Here is a 19,525-nt window from a genome sequence, read left to right on the forward strand (position 1 = left end):
GCACGGCAGGCTTTTGAAGAGGCACGGGCCCAGAGGCCTAGCTAGGGCTTTCCTTGGTGTGGCCGTTCACTAGATGCAGAACACACTGCCTCGAGAAGTTGATTCAGGGAAGCAACAACTGTGTACTCTGTGTCTCATTTGACTTGTTAAAAACCACAGAGATGTATGCTGCCTGTGCCCATGGAAATGGTGGCATGATGGGACTAGCCTTGCTTTTCGTTTGGAAACCTCCATTCTAGCTTCCGTGAAGCTCCCTGAAATTCTCTGCTGTTGACAGGCCTCTGTCCACTGTAGGCATGTGTCTGGGAAGAAAATGAGTTTTCTCTGGCTACACACGGAACTTCATTGGCCGGGGTGGGGCGCACCTTGCCATGCTCTAGAGCTAAAGGGAATCTAAACGTGAGCCCTTGGCTCGAGGTAAGGCCCTGAGTAGCCCTGCAGAACGGGAGGCATGCAGCTCTTTCCATTAGCTCTTAGTCGCTCTTCTGGTTTACTTTAAATGAAGTACCTTTTTTCAGGACTCCTAGGCCCCTCGGTTGAGCATCATTTTTGTTCCAAGGTCTCTGAGTATCTCCACACCCCTGTAGGCCTGCTGCGCAACAACGAGGCACATTGGTCCTCGGACTCGGAGGTCCTCTGTGTCTGCTGAGTCATGGGCAACACACTGCACTCTTTCTTGTGATATCTTGATTCACAGCACTCGCACAGGTTCAAGAGCAATGTTCAACAAGTTCCAACATGCCGTGGAAGTCGCTCTCATTCCCTAGTTTGAGCTGTACAGAGAGAAACAGTAAGCTTCTCCTTCCATTCAGGACCTCCTACCTGAAGTCACCCTGCCTCTTGAAGAAAGACGACCTTCTTTGTATTGCAACTAAAGCACAGTTTTTCCTGTAGCACGGCAGGCTTTTGAAGCGGCACGGGTCCAGAGTCCTAGCCAGGGATTTCCTTGGTGAGGCCGTTCACTAGTTGCAGAACACCGTGCCTCGAGAAGTTGATTCAGGGAAGCAACAACTGTGTACTCTGTGTCTCATTTGACTTGTTAAAAACCACAGAGATGAATGCTGCCTGTGCCCATGGAAATGGGGTCATGAGGGTACTAGCCTTGCTTTCCGTTTGGAAACCTCCATTCTTGCTTCCGTGAAGCTCCCTGAAATTCTCTGCTGTTGACAGTCCTCTGGCCACTGTAGGCATGTGTCTGGGAAAAAAATGAGTTTTCTCTGGGTACACACGGAGCTTCATTGGCCGGGGTGGGGCTCTCCTTGCCATCCTCTAGAGCTAAAGGGAATCTCAACGTGAGTCCCTGCCTCGAGGTAAGGCCCTGAGTAGCCCTGCAGAAAGGGAGGCATGCAGCTCTTTCCATGAGCTCTTAGTGGAGGTCTGTTTTATTGAAAAGAATTACCCCTTTCAGGACTCCTACGCCCTTCGGGTGAGCATCATTTTGGTTCCAAGATCACTGACTCCCTCCACACCCCTGTGGGCCTGCTGAGCAGCATTGAGTCCCATACGTCCCACGGAGGCTCTCTGTGTCTGCAGAGTCTCGGGCAACACACTATACGTTACTTCAGGAGAGCTACATTTCCAGAGCACTCGAACAGCATCAAAACTACATTTCTAGGCAGTCCAACATGCCCTGGAAGTCTTCGACATTGCCCTCGTCAGAGCTGCCCAGAGAAAACACTCTGCTTAGAATTTATCGAGGACCTCGTACCTGAAGTCACTCTATTCAAGAAGAAATACAGCATCTTAACATGCTGTGTCGTTCACAGGGCAAGAAACGTGAGAACTTGCCTCGAGGTAAGGCCATGAAATGCTTTGCAGAAGCGGAGGCGTGTAGCAGTTTCCATGTGGCCGTAGACGCATATCTTCAGCATTTTAAAGCCAGTACGCTTTTCAGGACACCCAGGTGCCTCGCCTGGAAACCCTATTCCCTGCAGGAACACTGAGTACCCTCAGGCTCCCCTGGCCCTTCTAAGCAACTTCCAGGCCAGGAGCTTTCAGACTCACAGTGTGTATGTCGAGTGTAGGTTAACACAGTGCACTCTTATTGGGACATCTTGATATAGCCAGCTATCGCCCAGGTTCACGAGCACCTTTAAGCAAGTTCCAATAGGCCGTGGAATTCGTTCTCATTCCCTAGTTTGAGCTGTACAGAGAGAAACAGTAAGCTTCTCCTTCCATTCAGGACCTCCTACCTGAAGTCACCCTGCCTCCTGAAGAAAGACGACCTCGTTTCTATTGAAACTAAAGCACAGTTTTTCCTGTAGCACGGCAGGCTTTTGAAGAGGCACGGGCCCAGAGGCCTAGCTAGGGCTTTCCTTGGTGTGGCCGTTCACTAGATGCAGAACACACTGCCTCGAGAAGTTGATTCAGGGAAGCAACAACTGTGTACTCTGTGTCTCATTTGACTTGATAAAAACCACAGAGATGTATGCTGCCTGTGCCCATGGAAATGGGGGCATGATGGGACTAGCCTTGCTTTTCGTTTGGAAACCTCCATTCTACCTTCCGTGAAGCTCCCTGAAATTCTCTGCTGTTGACAGGCCTCTGGCCACTGTAGGCATGTGTCTGGGAAGAAAATGAGTTTTCTCTGGCTACACACGGAACTTCATTGGCCGGGGTGGGGCGCACCTTGCCATGCTCTAGAGCTAAAGGGAATCTAAACGTGAGCCCTTGGCTCGAGGTAAGGCCCTGAGTAGCCCTGCAGAACGGGAGGCATGCAGCTCTTTCCATTAGCTCTTAGTCGCTCTTCTGGTTTACTTTAAATGAAGTACCTTTTTTCAGGACTCCTAGGCCCCTCGGTTGAGCATCATTTTTGTTCCAAGGGCTCTGAGTATCTCCACACCCCTGTAGGCCTGCTGAGCAACAACGAGGCACATTGGTCCTCGGAGGTCCTCTGTGTCTGCTGAGTCATGGGCAACACACTGCACTCTTTCTTGTGATATCTTGATTCACAGCACTCGCACAGGTTCAAGAGCAATGTTCAACAAGTTCCAACATGCCGTGGAAGTTGCTCTCATTCCCTAGTTTGAGCTGTACAGAGAGAAACAGTAAGCTTCTCCTTCCATTCAGGACCTCCTACCTGAAGTCACCCTGCCTCTTGAAGAAAGACGACCTTCTTTCTATTGCAACTAAAGCACAGTTTTTCCTGTAGCACGGCATGCTTTTGAAGCGGCAAGGGCCCAGAGTCCTTGTCAGGGATTTCCTTGGTGAGGCCGTTTACTAGTTGCAGAACACCGTGCCTCGAGAAGTTGATTCAGGGAAGCAACAACTGTGTACTCTGTGTCTCATTTGACTTGTTAAAAACCACAGAGATGAATGCTGCCTGTGCCCATGGAAATGGGGTCATGAGGGTACTAGCCTTGCTTTCCGTTTGGAAACCTCCATTCTTGCTTCCGTGAAGCTCCCTGAAATTCTCTGCTGTTGACAGTCCTCTGGCCACTGTAGGCATGTGTCTGGGGAAAAAAATAAGTTTTCTCTGGGTACACACGGAGCTTCATTGGCCGGGGTGGGGCTCTCCTTGCCATCCTCTAGAGCTAAAGGGAATCTCAACGTGAGTCCCTGCCTCGAGGTAAGGCCCTGAGTAGCCCTGCAGAAAGGGAGGCATGCAGCTCTTTCCATGAGCTCTTAGTGGAGGTCCGTTTTATTTAAAAGAATTACCCCTTTCAGGACTCCTACGCCCTTCGGGTGAGCATCATTTTGGTTCCAAGATCACTGACTCCCTCCACACCCCTGTGGGCCTGCTGAGCAGCATTGAGTCCCATACGTCCCACGGAGGCTCTCTGTGTCTGCAGAGTCTCGGGCAACACACTATACGTTACTTCAGGAGAGCTACATTTCCAGAGCACTCGAACAGCATCAAAACTACATTTCTAGGCAGTCCAACATGCCCTGGAAGTCTTCGACATTGCCCTCGTCAGAGCTGCCCAGAGAAAACACTCTGCTTAGAATTTATCGAGGACCTCATACCTGAAGTCACTCTATTCAAGGAGAAATACAGCATCTTAACATGCTCTGTCGTTCACAGGGCAAGAAACGTGAGAACTTGCCTCGAGGTAAGGCCATGAAATGCTTTGCAGAAGCGGAGGCGTGTAGCAGTTTCCATGTGGCCGTAGACGCATATCTTCAGCATTTTAAAGCCAGTACGCTTTTCAGGACACCCAGGTGCCTCGCCTGGAAACCCTATTCCCTGCAGGAACACTGAGTACCCTCAGGCTCCCCTGGCCCATCTAAGCAACTTCCAGGCCAGGAGCTTTCAGACTCACAGTGTGTATGTCGAGTGTAGGGTAACACAGTGCACTCTTATTGGGACATCTTGATATAGCCAGCTATCGCCCAGGTTCACGAGCACCTTTAAGCAAGTTCCAATAGGCCGTGGAATTCGTTCTCATTCCCTAGTTTGAGCTGTACAGAGAGAAACAGTAAGCTTCTCCTTCCATTCAGGACCTCCTACCTGAAGTCACCCTGCCTCCTGAAGAAAGACGACCTCGTTTCTATTGAAACTAAAGCACAGTTTTTCCTGTAGCACGGCAGGCTTTTGAAGAGGCACGGGCCCAGAGGCCTAGCTAGGGCTTTCCTTGGTGTGGCCGTTCACTAGATGCAGAACACACTGCCTCGAGAAGTTGATTCAGGGAAGCAACAACTGTGTACTCTGTGTCTCATTTGACTTGATAAAAACCACAGAGATGTATGCTGCCTGTGCCCATGGAAATGGGGGCATGATGGGACTAGCCTTGCTTTTCGTTTGGAAACCTCCATTCTAGCTTCCGTGAAGCTCCCTGAAATTCTCTGCTGTTGACAGGCCTCTGGCCACTGTAGGCATGTGTCTGGGAAGAAAATGAGTTTTCTCTGGCTACAAACGGAACTTCATTGGCCGGGGTGGGGCGCACCTTGCCATGCTCTAGAGCTAAAGGGAATCTAAACGTGAGCCCTTGGCTCGAGGTAAGGCCCTGAGTAGCCCTGCAGAACGGGAGGCATGCAGCTCTTTCCATTAGCTCTTAGTCGCTCTTCTGGTTTACTTTAAATGAAGTACCTTTTTTCAGGACTCCTAGGCCCCTCGGTTGAGCATCATTTTTGTTCCAAGGGCTCTGAGTATCTCCACACCCCTGTAGGCCTGCTGAGCAACAACGAGGCACATTGGTCCTCGGAGGTCCTCTGTGTCTGCTGAGTCATGGGCAACACACTGCACTCTTTCTTGTGATATCTTGATTCACAGCACTCGCACAGGTTCAAGAGCAATGTTCAACAAGTTCCAACATGCCGTGGAAGTTGCTCTCATTCCCTAGTTTGAGCTGTACAGAGAGAAACAGTAAGCTTCTCCTTCCATTCAGGAACTCCTACCTGAAGTCACCCTGACTCTTGAAGAAAGACGACCTTCTTTCTATTGCAACTAAAGCACAGTTTTTCCTGTAGCACGGCATGCTTTTGAAGCGGCAAGGGCCCAGAGTCCTTGTCAGGGATTTCCTTGGTGAGGCCGTTTACTAGTTGCAGAACACCGTGCCTCGAGAAGTTGATTCAGGGAAGCAACAACTGTGTACTCTGTGTCTCATTTGACTTGTTAAAAACCACAGAGATGAATGCTGCCTGTGCCCATGGAAATGGGGTCATGAGGGTACTAGCCTTGCTTTCCGTTTGGAAACCTCCATTCTTGCTTCCGTGAAGCTCCCTGAAATTCTCTGCTGTTGACAGTCCTCTGGCCACTGTAGGCATGTGTCTGGGGAAAAAAATAAGTTTTCTCTGGGTACACACGGAGCTTCATTGGCCGGGGTGGGGCTCTCCTTGCCATCCTCTAGAGCTAAAGGGAATCTCAACGTGAGTCCCTGCCTCGAGGTAAGGCCCTGAGTAGCCCTGCAGAAAGGGAGGCATGCAGCTCTTTCCATGAGCTCTTAGTGGAGGTCCGTTTTATTTAAAAGAATTACCCCTTTCAGGACTCCTACGCCCTTCGGGTCAGCATCATTTTGGTTCCAAGATCACTGACTCCCTCCACACCCCTGTGGGCCTGCTGAGCAGCATTGAGTCCCATACGTCCCACGGAGGCTCTCTGTGTCTGCAGAGTCTCGGGCAACACACTATACGTTACTTCAGGAGAGCTACATTTCCAGAGCACTCGAACAGCATCAAAACTACATTTCTAGGCAGTCCAACATGCCCTGGAAGTCTTCGACATTGCCCTCGTCAGAGCTGCCCAGAGAAAACACTCTGCTTAGAATTTATCGAGGACCTCGTACCTGAAGTCACTCTATTCAAGGAGAAATACAGCATCTTAACATGCTGTGTCGTTCACAGGGCAAGAAACGTGAGAACTTGCCTCGAGGTAAGGCCATGAAATGCTTTGCAGAAGCGGAGGCGTGTAGCAGTTTCCATGTGGCCGTAGACGCATATCTTCAGCATTTTAAAGCCAGTACGCTTTTCAGGACACCCAGGTGCCTCGCCTGGAAACCCTATTCCCTGCAAGAACACTGAGTACCCTCAGGCTCCCCTGGCCCTTCTAAGCAACTTCCAGGCCAGGGGCTTTCAGACTCACAGTGTGTATGTCGAGTGTAGGGTAACACAGTGCACTCTTATTGGGACATCTTGATATAGCCAGCAATCGCCCAGGTTCACGAGCACCTTTAAGCAAGTTCCAATAGGCCGTGGAATTCGTTCTCATTCCCTAGTTTGAGCTGTACAGAGAGAAACAGTAAGCTTCTCCTTCCATTCAGGACCTCCTACCTGAAGTCACCCTGCCTCCTGAAGAAAGACGACCTCGTTTCTATTGAAACTAAAGCACAGTTTTTCCTGTAGCACGGCAGGCTTTTGAAGAGGCACGGGCCCAGAGGCCTAGATAGGGCTTTCCTTGGTGTGGCCGTTCACTAGATGCAGAACACCCTGCCTCGAGAAGTTGATTCAGGGAAGCAACAACTGTGTACTCTGGGTCTGATTTGACTTGTTAAAAACCACAGAGATGTATGCTGCCTGTGCCCATGGAAATGGGGGCATGATGGGACTAGCCTTGCTTTTCGTTTGGAAACCTCCATTCTAGCTTCGGTGAAGCTCCCTGAAATTCTCTGCTGTTGACAGGCCTCTGGCCACTGTAGGCATGTGTCTGGGAAGAAAATGAGTTTTCTCTGGCTACACACGGAACTTCATTGGCCTGGGTGGGGCGCACCTTGCCATGCTCTAGAGCTAAAGGGAATCTAAACGTGAGCCCTTGGCTCGAGGTAAGGCCCTGAGTAGCCCTGCAGAACGGGAGGCATGCAGCTCTTTCCATTAGCTCTTAGTCGCTCTTCTGGTTCACTTTAAATGAAGTACCTTTTTTCAGGACTCCTAGGCCCCTCGGTTGAGCATCATTTTTGTTCCAAGGTCTCTGAGTATCTCCACACCCCTGTAGGCCTGCTGAGCAACAACGAGGCACATTGGTCCTCGGAGGTCCTCTGTGTCTGCTGAGTCATGGGCAACACACTGCACTCTTTCTTGTGATATCTTGATTCACAGCACTCGCACAGGTGCAAGAGCAATGTTCAACAAGTTCCAACATGCCGTGGAAGTCGCTCTCATTCCCTAGTTTGAGCTGTACAGAGAGAAACAGTAAGCTTCTCCTTCCATTCAGGACCTCCTACCTGAAGTCACCCTGCCTCTTGAAGAAAGACGACCTTCTTTCTATTGCAACTAAAGCACAGTTTTTCCTGTAGCACGGCATGCTTTTGAAGCAGCACGGGTCCAGAGTCCTAGCCAGGGATTTCCTTGGTGAGGCCGTTCACTAGTTGCAGAACACCGTGCCTCGAGAAGTTGATTCAGGGAAGCAACAACTGTGTACTCTGTGTCTCATTTGACTTGTTAAAAACCACAGAGATGAATGCTGCCTGTGCCCATGGAAATGGGGTCATGAGGGTACTAGCCTTGCTTTCCGTTTGGAAACCTCCATTCTTGCTTCCGTGAAGCTCCCTGAAATTCTCTGCTGTTGACAGTCCTCTGGCCACTGTAGGCATGTGTCTGGGGAAAAAAATAAGTTTTCTCTGGGTACACACGGAGCTTCATTGGCCGGAGTGGGGCTCTCCTTGCCATCCTCTAGAGCTAAAGGGAATCTCAACGTGAGTCCCTGCCTCGGGGTAAGGCCCTGAGTAGCCCTGCAGAAAGGGAGGCATGCAGCTCTTTCCATGAGCTCTTAGTGGAGGTCCGTTTTATTTAAAAGAATTACCCCTTTCAGGACTCCTACGCCCTTCGGGTCAGCATCATTTTGGTTCCAAGATCACTGACTCCCTCCACACCCCTGTGGGCCTGCTGAGCAGCATTGAGTCCCATACGTCCCACGGAGGCTCTCTGTGTCTGCAGAGTCTCGGGCAACACACTATACGTTACTTCAGGAGAGCTACATTTCCAGAGCACTCGAACAGCATCAAAACTACATTTCTAGGCAGTCCAACATGCCCTGGAAGTCTTCGACATTGCCCTCGTCAGAGCTGCCCAGAGAAAACACTCTGCTTAGAATTTATCGAGGACCTCATACCTGAAGTCACTCTATTCAAGGAGAAATACAGCATCTTAACATGCTGTGTCGTTCACAGGGCAAGAAACGTGAGAACTTGCCTCGAGGTAAGGCCATGAAATGCTTTGCAGAAGCGGAGGCGTGTAGCAGTTTCCATGTGGCCGTAGACGCATATCTTCAGCATTTTAAAGCCAGTACGCTTTTCAGGACACCCAGGTGCCTCGCCTGGAAACCCTATTCCCTGCAGGAACACTGAGTACCCTCAGGCTCCCCTGGCCCTTCTAAGCAACTTCCAGGCCAGGAGCTTTCAGACTCACAGTGTGTATGTCGAGTGTAGGGTAACACAGTGCACTCTTATTGGGACATCTTGATATAGCCAGCTATCGCCCAGGTTCACGAGCACCTTTAAGCAAGTTCCAATAGGCCGTGGAATTCGTTCTCATTCCCTAGTTTGAGCTGTACAGAGAGAAACAGTAAGCTTCTCCTTCCATTCAGGACCTCCTACCTGAAGTCACCCTGCCTCCTGAAGAAAGACGACCTCGTTTCTATTGAAACTAAAGCACAGTTTTTCCTGTAGCACGGCAGGCTTTTGAAGAGGCACGGGCCCAGAGGCCTAGCTAGGGCTTTCCTTGGTGTGGCCGTTCACTAGATGCAGAACACACTGCCTCGAGAAGTTGATTCAGGGAAGCAACAACTGTGTACTCTGTGTCTCATTTGACTTGATAAAAACCACAGAGATGTATGCTGCCTGTGCCCATGGAAATGGGGGCATGATGGGACTAGCCTTGCTTTTCGTTTGGAAACCTCCATTCTAGCTTCGGTGAAGCTCCCTGAAATTCTCTGCTGTTGACAGGCCTCTGGCCACTGTAGGCATGTGTCTGGGAAGAAAATGAGTTTTCTCTGGCTACACACGGAACTTCATTGGCCGGGGTGGGGCGCACCTTGCCATGCTCTAGAGCTAAAGGGAATCTAAACGTGAGCCCTTGGCTCGAGGTAAGGCCCTGAGTAGCCCTGCAGAACGGGAGGCATGCAGCTCTTTCCATTAGCTCTTAGTCGCTCTTCTGGTTTACTTTAAATGAAGTACCTTTTTTCAGGACTCCTAGGCCCCTCGGTTGAGCATCATTTTTGTTCCAAGGTCTCTGAGTATCTCCACACCCCTGTAGGCCTGCTGAGCAACAATGAGGCACATTGGTCCTCGGAGGTCCTCTGTGTCTGCTGAGTCATGGGCAACACACTGCACTCTTTCTTGTGATATCTTGATTCACAGCACTCGCACAGGTTCAAGAGCAATGTTCAACAAGTTCCAACATGCCGTGGAAGTCGCTCTCATTCCCTAGTTTGAGCTGTACAGAGAGAAACAGTAAGCTTCTCCTTCCATTCAGGACCTCCTACCTGAAGTCACCCTGCCTCTTGAAGAAAGACGACCTTCTTTGTATTGCAACTAAAGCACAGTTTTTCCTGTAGCACGGCAGGCTTTTGAAGCGGCACGGGTCCAGAGTCCTAGCCAGGGATTTCCTTGGTGAGGCCGTTCACTAGTTGCAGAACACCGTGCCTCGAGAAGTTGATTCAGGGAAGCAACAACTGTGTACTCTGTGTCTCATTTGACTTGTTAAAAACCACAGAGATGAATGCTGCCTGTGCCCATGGAAATGGGGTCATGAGGGTACTAGCCTTGCTTTCCGTTTGGAAACCTCCATTCTTGTTTCCGTGAAGCTCCCTGAAATTCTCTGCTGTTGACAGTCCTCTGGCCACTGTAGGCATGTGTCTGGGAAAAAAATGAGTTTTCTCTGGGTACACACGGAGCTTCATTGGCCGGGGTGGGGCTCTCCTTGCCATCCTCTAGAGCTAAAGGGAATCTCAACGTGAGTCCCTGCCTCGAGGTAAGGCCCTGAGTAGCCCTGCAGAAAGGGAGGCATGCAGCTCTTTCCATGAGCTCTTAGTGGAGGTCTGTTTTATTGAAAAGAATTACCCCTTTCAGGACTCCTACGCCCTTCGGGTGAGCATCATTTTGGTTCCAAGATCACTGACTCCCTCCACACCCCTGTGGGCCTGCTGAGCAGCATTGAGTCCCATACGTCCCACGGAGGCTCTCTGTGTCTGCAGAGTCTCGGGCAACACACTATACGTTACTTCAGGAGAGCTACATTTCCAGAGCACTCGAACAGCATCAAAACTACATTTCTAGGCAGTCCAACATGCCCTGGAAGTCTTCGACATTGCCCTCGTCAGAGCTGCCCAGAGAAAACACTCTGCTTAGAATTTATCAAGGACCTCGTACCTGAAGTCACTCTATTCAAGGAGAAATACAGCATCTTAACATGCTGTGTCGTTCACAGGGCAAGAAACGTGAGAACTTGCCTCGAGGTAAGGCCATGAAATGCTTTGCAGAAGCGGAGGCGTGTAGCAGTTTCCATGTGGCCGTAGACGCATATCTTCAGCATTTTAAAGCCAGTACGCTTTTCAGGACACCCAGGTGCCTCGCCTGGAAACCCTATTCCCTGCAAGAACACTGAGTACCCTCAGGCTCCCCTGGCCCTTCTAAGCAACTTCCAGGCCAGGAGCTTTCAGACTCACAGTGTGTATGTCGAGTGTAGGGTAACACAGTGCACTCTTATTGGGACATCTTGATATAGCCAGCAATCGCCCAGGTTCACGAGCACCTTTAAGCAAGTTCCAATAGGCCGTGGAATTCGTTCTCATTCCCTAGTTTGAGCTGTACAGAGAGAAACAGTAAGCTTCTCCTTCCATTCAGGACCTCCTACCTGAAGTCACCCTGCCTCCTGAAGAAAGACGACCTCGTTTCTATTGAAACTAAAGCACAGTTTTTCCTGTAGCACGGCAGGCTTTTGAAGAGGCACGGGCCCAGAGGCCTAGCTAGGGCTTTCCTTGGTGTGGCCGTTCACTAGATGCAGAACACCCTGCCTCGAGAAGTTGATTCAGGGAAGCAACAACTGTGTACTCTGTGTCTGATTTGACTTGTTAAAAACCACAGAGATGTATGCTGCCTGTGCCCATGGAAATGGGGGCATGATGGGACTAGCCTTGCTTTTCGTTTGGAAACCTCCATTCTAGCTTCGGTGAAGCTCCCTGAAATTCTCTGCTGTTGACAGGCCTCTGGCCACTGTAGGCATGTGTCTGGGAAGAAAATGAGTTTTCTCTGGCTACACACGGAACTTCATTGGCCTGGGTGGGGCGCACCTTGCCATGCTCTAGAGCTAAAGGGAATCTAAACGTGAGCCCTTGGCTCGAGGTAAGGCCCTGAGTAGCCCTGCAGAACGGGAGGCATGCAGCTCTTTCCATTAGCTCTTAGTCGCTCTTCTGGTTTACTTTAAATGAAGTACCTTTTTTCAGGACTCCTAGGCCCCTCGGTTGAGCATCATTTTTGTTCCAAGGTCTCTGAGTATCTCCACACCCCTGTAGGCCTGCTGAGCAACAATGAGGCACATTGGTCCTCGGAGGTCCTCTGTGTCTGCTGAGTCATGGGCAACACACTGCACTCTTTCTTGTGATATCTTGATTCACAGCACTCGCACAGGTTCAAGAGCAATGTTCAACAAGTTCCAACATGCCGTGGAAGTCGCTCTCATTCCCTAGTTTGAGCTGTACAGAGAGAAACAGTAAGCTTCTCCTTCCATTCAGGACCTCCTACCTGAAGTCACCCTGCCTCTTGAAGAAAGACGACCTTCTTTGTATTGCAACTAAAGCACAGTTTTTCCTGTAGCACGGCAGGCTTTTGAAGCGGCACGGGTCCAGAGTCCTAGCCAGGGATTTCCTTGGTGAGGCCGTTCACTAGTTGCAGAACACCGTGCCTCGAGAAGTTGATTCAGGGAAGCAACAACTGTGTACTCTGTGTCTCATTTGACTTGTTAAAAACCACAGAGATGAATGCTGCCTGTGCCCATGGAAATGGGGTCATGAGGGTACTAGCCTTGCTTTCCGTTTGGAAACCTCCATTCTTGCTTCCGTGAAGCTCCCTGAAATTCTCTGCTGTTGACAGTCCTCTGGCCACTGTAGGCATGTGTCTGGGAAAAAAATGAGTTTTCTCTGGGTACACACGGAGCTTCATTGGCCGGGGTGGGCCTCTCCTTGCCATCCTCTAGAGCTAAAGGGAATCTCAACGTGAGTCCCTGCCTCGAGGTAAGGCCCTGAGTAGCCCTGCAGAAAGGGAGGCATGCAGCTCTTTCCATGAGCTCTTAGTGGAGGTCTGTTTTATTGAAAAGAATTACCCCTTTCAGGACTCCTACGCCCTTCGGGTGAGCATCATTTTGGTTCCAAGATCACTGACTCCCTCCACACCCCTGTGGGCCTGCTGAGCAGCATTGAGTCCCATACGTCCCACGGAGGCTCTCTGTGTCTGCAGAGTCTCGGGCAACACACTATACGTTACATCAGGAGAGCTACATTTCCAGAGCACTCGAACAGCATCAAAACTACATTTCTAGGCAGTCCAACATGCCCTGGAAGTCTTCGACATTGCCCTCGTCAGAGCTGCCCAGAGAAAACACTCTGCTTAGAATTTATCGAGGACCTCGTACCTGAAGTCACTCTATTCAAGGAGAAATACAGCATCTTAACATGCTGTGTCGTTCACAGGGCAAGAAACGTGAGAACTTGCCTCGAGGTAAGGCCATGAAATGCTTTGCAGAAGCGGAGGCGTGTAGCAGTTTCCATGTGGCCGTAGACGCATATCTTCAGCATTTTAAAGCCAGTACGCTTTTCAGGACACCCAGGTGCCTCGCCTGGAAACCCTATTCCCTGCAAGAACACTGAGTACCCTCAGGCTCCCCTGGCCCTTCTAAGCAAAATCCAGGCCAAGAGTTTTCAGACTCAGAGTGTGTATGTCGAGTGTAGGGTAACACAGTGCACTCTTATTGGGACATCTTGATATAGCCAGCAATCGCCCAGGTTCACGAGCACCTTTAAGCAAGTTCCAATAGGCCGTGGAATTCGTTCTCATTCCCTAGTTTGAGCTGTACAGAGAGAAACAGTAAGCTTCTCCTTCCATTCAGGACCTCCTACCTGAAGTCACCCTGCCTCCTGAAGAAAGACGACCTCGTTTCTATTGAAACTAAAGCACAGTTTTTCCTGTAGCACGGCAGGCTTTTGAAGAGGCACGGGCCCAGAGGCCTAGCTAGGGCTTTCCTTGGTGTGGCCGTTCACTAGATGCAGAACACCCTGCCTCGAGAAGTTGATTCAGGGAAGCAACAACTGTGTACTCTGTGTCTGATTTGACTTGTTAAAAACCACAGAGATGTATGCTGCCTGTGCCCATGGAAATGGGGGCATGATGGGACTAGCCTTGCTTTTCGTTTGGAAACCTCCATTCTAGCTTCGGTGAAGCTCCCTGAAATTCTCTGCTGTTGACAGGCCTCTGGCCACTGTAGGCATGTGTCTGGGAAGAAAATGAGTTTTCTCTGGCTACACACGGAACTTCATTGGCCTGGGTGGGGCGCACCTTGCCATGCTCTAGAGCTAAAGGGAATCTAAACGTGAGCCCTTGGCTCGAGGTAAGGCCCTGAGTAGCCCTGCAGAACGGTAGGCATGCAGCTCTTTCCATTAGCTCTTAGTCGCTCTTCTGGTTTACTTTAAATGAAGTACCTTTTTTCAGGACTCCTAGGCCCCTCGGTTGAGCATCATTTTTGTTCCAAGGTCTCTGAGTATCTCCACACCCCTGTAGGCCTGCTGAGCAACAATGAGGCACATTGGTCCTCGGAGGTCCTCTGTGTCTGCTGAGTCATGGGCAACACACTGCACTCTTTCTTGTGATATCTTGATTCACAGCACTCGCACAGGTTCAAGAGCAATGTTCAACAAGTTCCAACATGCCGTGGAAGTCGCTCTCATTCCCTAGTTTGAGCTGTACAGAGAGAAACAGTAAGCTTCTCCTTCCATTCAGGACCTCCTACCTGAAGTCACCCTGCCTCTTGAAGAAAGACGACCTTCTTTGTATTGCAACTAAAGCACAGTTTTTCCTGTAGCACGGCAGGCTTTTGAAGCGGCACGGGTCCAGAGTCCTAGCCAGGGATTTCCTTGGTGAGGCCGTTCACTAGTTGCAGAACACCGTGCCTCGAGAAGTTGATTCAGGGAAGCAACAACTGTGTACTCTGTGTCTCATTTGACTTGTTAAAAACCACAGAGATGAATGCTGCCTGTGCCCATGGAAATGGGGTCATGAGGGTACTAGCCTTGCTTTCCGTTTGGAAACCTCCATTCTTGCTTCCGTGAAGCTCCCTGAAATTCTCTGCTGTTGACAGTCCTCTGGCCACTGTAGGCATGTGTCTGGGAAAAAAATGAGTTTTCTCTGGGTACACACGGAGCTTCATTGGCCGGGGTGGGGCTCTCCTTGCCATCCTCTAGAGCTAAAGGGAATCTCAACGTGAGTCCCTGCCTCGAGGTAAGGCCCTGAGTAGCCCTGCAGAAAGGGAGGCATGCAGCTCTTTCCATGAGCTCTTAGTGGAGGTCTGTTTTATTGAAAAGAATTACCCCTTTCAGGACTCCTACGCCCTTCGGGTGAGCATCATTTTGGTTCCAAGATCACTGACTCCCTCCACACCCCTGTGGGCCTGCTGAGCAGCATTGAGTCCCATACGTCCCACGGAGGCTCTCTGTGTCTGCAGAGTCTCGGGCAACACACTATACGTTACTTCAGGAGAGCTACATTTCCAGAGCACTCGAACAGCATCAAAACTACATTTCTAGGCAGTCCAACATGCCCTGGAAGTCTTCGACATTGCCCTCGTCAGAGCTGCCCAGAGAAAACACTCTGCTTAGAATTTATCGAGGACCTCGTACCTGAAGTCACTCTATTCAAGAAGAAATACAGCATCTTAACATGCTGTGTCGTTCACAGGGCAAGAAACGTGAGAACTTGCCTCGAGGTAAGGCCATGAAATGCTTTGCAGAAGCGGAGGCGTGTAGCAGTTTCCATGTGGCCGTAGACGCATATCTTCAGCATTTTAAAGCCAGTACGCTTTACAGGACACCCAGGTGCCTCGCCTGGAAACCCTATTCCCTGCAAGAACACTGAGTACCCTCAGGCTCCCCTGGCCCTTCTAAGCAAAATCCAGGCCAAGAGCTTTCAGACTCACAGTGTGTATGTCGAGTGTAGGGTAACACAGTGCACTCTTATTGGGACATCTTGATATAGCCAGCAATCGCCCAGGTTCACGAGCACCTTTAAGCAAGTTCCAATAGGCCGTGGAATTCGTTCTCATTCCCTAGTTTGAGCTGTACAGAGAGAAACAGTAAGCTTCTCCTTCCATTCAGGACCTCCTACCTGAAGTCACCCTGCCTCCTGAAGAAAGACGACCTCGTTTCTATTGAAACTAAAGCACAGTTTTTCCTGTAGCACGGCAGGCTTTTGAAGAGGCACGGGCCCAGAGGCCTAGCTAGGGCTTTCCTTGGTGTGGCCGTTCACTAGATGCAGAACACCCTGCCTCGAGAAGTTGATTCAGGGAAGCAACAACTGTGTACTCTGTGTCTGATTTGACTTGTTAAAAACCACAGAGATGTATGCTGCCTGTGCCCATGGAAATGGGGGCATGATGGGACTAGCCTTGCTTTTCGTTTGGAAACCTCCATTCTAGCTTCGGTGAAGCTCCCTGAAATTCTCTGCTGTTGACAGGCCTCTGGCCACTGTAGGCATGTGTCTGGGAAGAAAATGAGTTTTCTCTGGCTACACACGGAACTTCATTGGCCTGGGTGGGGCGCACCTTGCCATGCTCTAGAGCTAAAGGGAATCTAAACGTGAGCCCTTGGCTCGAGGTAAGGCCCTGAGTAGCCCTGCAGAACGGGAGGCATGCAGCTCTTTCCATTAGCTCTTAGTCGCTCTTCCGGTTTACTTTAAATGAAGTACCTTTTTTCAGGACTCCTAAGCCCCTCGGTTGAGCATCATTTTTGTTCCAAGGTCTCTGAGTATCTCCACACCCCTGTAGGCCTGCTGAGCAACAACGAGGCACATTGGTCCTCGGAGGTCCTCTGTGTCTGCTGAGTCATGGGCAACACACTGCACTCTTTCTTGTGATATCTTGATTCACAGCACTCGCACAGGTTCAAGAGCAATGTTCAACAAGTTCCAACATGCCGTGGAAATCGCTCTCATTCCCTAGTTTGAGCTGTACAGAGAGAAACAGTAAGCTTCTCCTTCCATTCAGGACCTCCTACCTGAAGTCACCCTGCCTCTTGAAGAAAGACGACCTTCTTTGTATTGCAACTAAAGCACAGTTTTTCCTGTAGCACGGCAGGCTTTTGAAGCGGCACGGGTCCAGAGTCCTAGCCAGGGATTTCCTTGGTGAGGCCGTTCACTAGTTGCAGAACACCGTGCCTCGAGAAGTTGATTCAGGGAAGCAACAACTGTGTACTCTGTGTCTCATTTGACTTGTTAAAAACCACAGAGATGAATGCTGCCTGTGCCCATGGAAATGGGGTCATGAGGGTACTAGCCTTGCTTTCCGTTTGGAAACCTCCATTCTTGCTTCCGTGAAGCTCCCTGAAATTCTCTGCTGTTGACAGTCCTCTGGCCACTGTAGGCATGTGTCTGGGAAAAAAATGAGTTTTCTCTGGGTACACACGGAGCTTCATTGGCCGGGGTGGGGCTCTCCTTGCCATCCTCTAGAGCTAAAGGGAATCTCAACGTGAGTCCCTGCCTCGAGGTAAGGCCCTGAGTAGCCCTGCAGAAAGGGAGGCATGCAGCTCTTTCCATGAGCTCTTAGTGGAGGTCTGTTTTATTGAAAAGAATTACCCCTTTCAGGACTCCTACGCCCTTCGGGTGAGCATCATTTTGGTTCCAAGATCACTGACTCCCTCCACACCCCTGTGGGCCTGCTGAGCAGCATTGAGTCCCATACGTCCCACGGAGGCTCTCTGTGTCTGCAGAGTCTCGGGCAACACACTATACGTTACTTCAGGAGAGCTACATTTCCAGAGCACTCGAACAGCATCAAAACTACATTTCTAGGCAGTCCAACATGCCCTGGAAGTCTTCGACATTGCCCTCGTCAGAGCTGCCCAGAGAAAACACTCTGCTTAGAATTTATCGAGGACCTCGTACCTGAAGTCACTCTATTCAAGGAGAAATACAGCATCTTAACATGCTGTGTCGTTCACAGGGCAAGAAACGTGAGAACTTGCCTCGAGGTAAGGCCATGAAATGCTTTGCAGAAGCGGAGGCGTGTAGCAGTTTCCATGTGGCCGTAGACGCATATCTTCAGCATTTTAAAGCCAGTACGCTTTTCAGGACACCCAGGTGCCTCGCCTGGAAACCCTATTCCCTGCAAGAACACTGAGTACCCTCAGGCTCCCCTGGCCCTTCTAAGCAAAATCCAGGCCAAGAGCTTTCAGACTCAGAGTGTGTATGTCGAGTGTAGGGTAACACAGTGCACTCTTATTGGGACATCTTGATATAGCCAGCAATCGCCCAGGTTCACGAGCACCTTTAAGCAAGTTCCAATAGGCCGTGGAATTCGTTCTCATTCCCTAGTTTGAGCTGTACAGAGAGAAACAGTAAGCTTCTCCTTCCATTCAGGACCTCCTACCTGAAGTCACCCTGCCTCCTGAAGAAAGACGACCTCGTTTCTATTGAAACTAAAGCACAGTTTTTCCTGTAGCACGGCAGGCTTTTGAAGAGGCACGGGCCCAGAGGCCTAGCTAGGGCTTTCCTTGGTGTGGCCGTTCACTAGATGCAGAACACCCTGCCTCGAGAAGTTGATTCAGGGAAGCAACAACTGTGTACTCTGTGTCTGATTTGACTTGTTAAAAACCACAGAGATGTATGCTGCCTGTGCCCATGGAAATGGGGGCATGATGGGACTAGCCTTGCTTTTCGTTTGGAAACCTCCATTCTAGCTTCGGTGAAGCTCCCTGAAATTCTCTGCTGTTGACAGGCCTCTGGCCACTGTAGGCATGTGTCTGGGAAGAAAATGAGTTTTCTCTGGCTACACACGGAACTTCATTGGCCTGGGTGGGGCGCACCTTGCCATGCTCTAGAGCTAAAGGGAATCTAAACGTGAGCCCTTGGCTCGAGGTAAGGCCCTGAGTAGCCCTGCAGAACGGGAGGCATGCAGCTCTTTCCATTAGCTCTTAGTCGCTCTTCCGGTTTACTTTAAATGAAGTACCTTTTTTCAGGACTCCTAAGCCCCTCGGTTGAGCATCATTTTTGTTCCAAGGTCTCTGAGTATCTCCACACCCCTGTAGGCCTGCTGAGCAACAACGAGGCACATTGGTCCTCGGAGGTCCTCTGTGTCTGCTGAGTCATGGGCAACACACTGCACTCTTTCTTGTGATATCTTGATTCACAGCACTCGCACAGGTTCAAGAGCAATGTTCAACAAGTTCCAACATGCCGTGGAAATCGCTCTCATTCCCTAGTTTGAGCTGTACAGAGAGAAACAGTAAGCTTCTCCTTCCATTCAGGACCTCCTACCTGAAGTCACCCTGCCTCTTGAAGAAAGACGACCTTCTTTGTATTGCAACTAAAGCACAGTTTTTCCTGTAGCACGGCAGGCTTTTGAAGCGGCACGGGTCCAGAGTCCTAGCCAGGGATTTCCTTGGTGAGGCCGTTCACTAGTTGCAGAACACCGTGCCTCGAGAAGTTGATTCAGGGAAGCAACAACTGTGTACTCTGTGTCTCATTTGACTTGTTAAAAACCACAGAGATGAATGCTGCCTGTGCCCATGGAAATGGGGTCATGAGGGTACTAGCCTTGCTTTCCGTTTGGAAACCTCCATTCTTGCTTCCGTGAAGCTCCCTGAAATTCTCTGCTGTTGACAGTCCTCTGGCCACTGTAGGCATGTGTCTGGGAAAAAAATGAGTTTTCTCTGGGTACACACGGAGCTTCATTGGCCGGGGTGGGGCTCTCCTTGCCATCCTCTAGAGCTAAAGGGAATCTCAACGTGAGTCCCTGCCTCGAGGTAAGGCCCTGAGTAGCCCTGCAGAAAGGGAGGCATGCAGCTCTTTCCATGAGCTCTTAGTGGAGGTCTGTTTTATTGAAAAGAATTACCCCTTTCAGGACTCCTACGCCCTTCGGGTGAGCATCATTTTGGTTCCAAGATCACTGACTCCCTCCA

This window comes from Balaenoptera physalus, assembly GCF_965194825.1.
Source record: "Balaenoptera physalus genome assembly, chromosome: 9".
Lineage (NCBI taxonomy): Eukaryota > Metazoa > Chordata > Mammalia > Artiodactyla > Balaenopteridae > Balaenoptera > Balaenoptera physalus.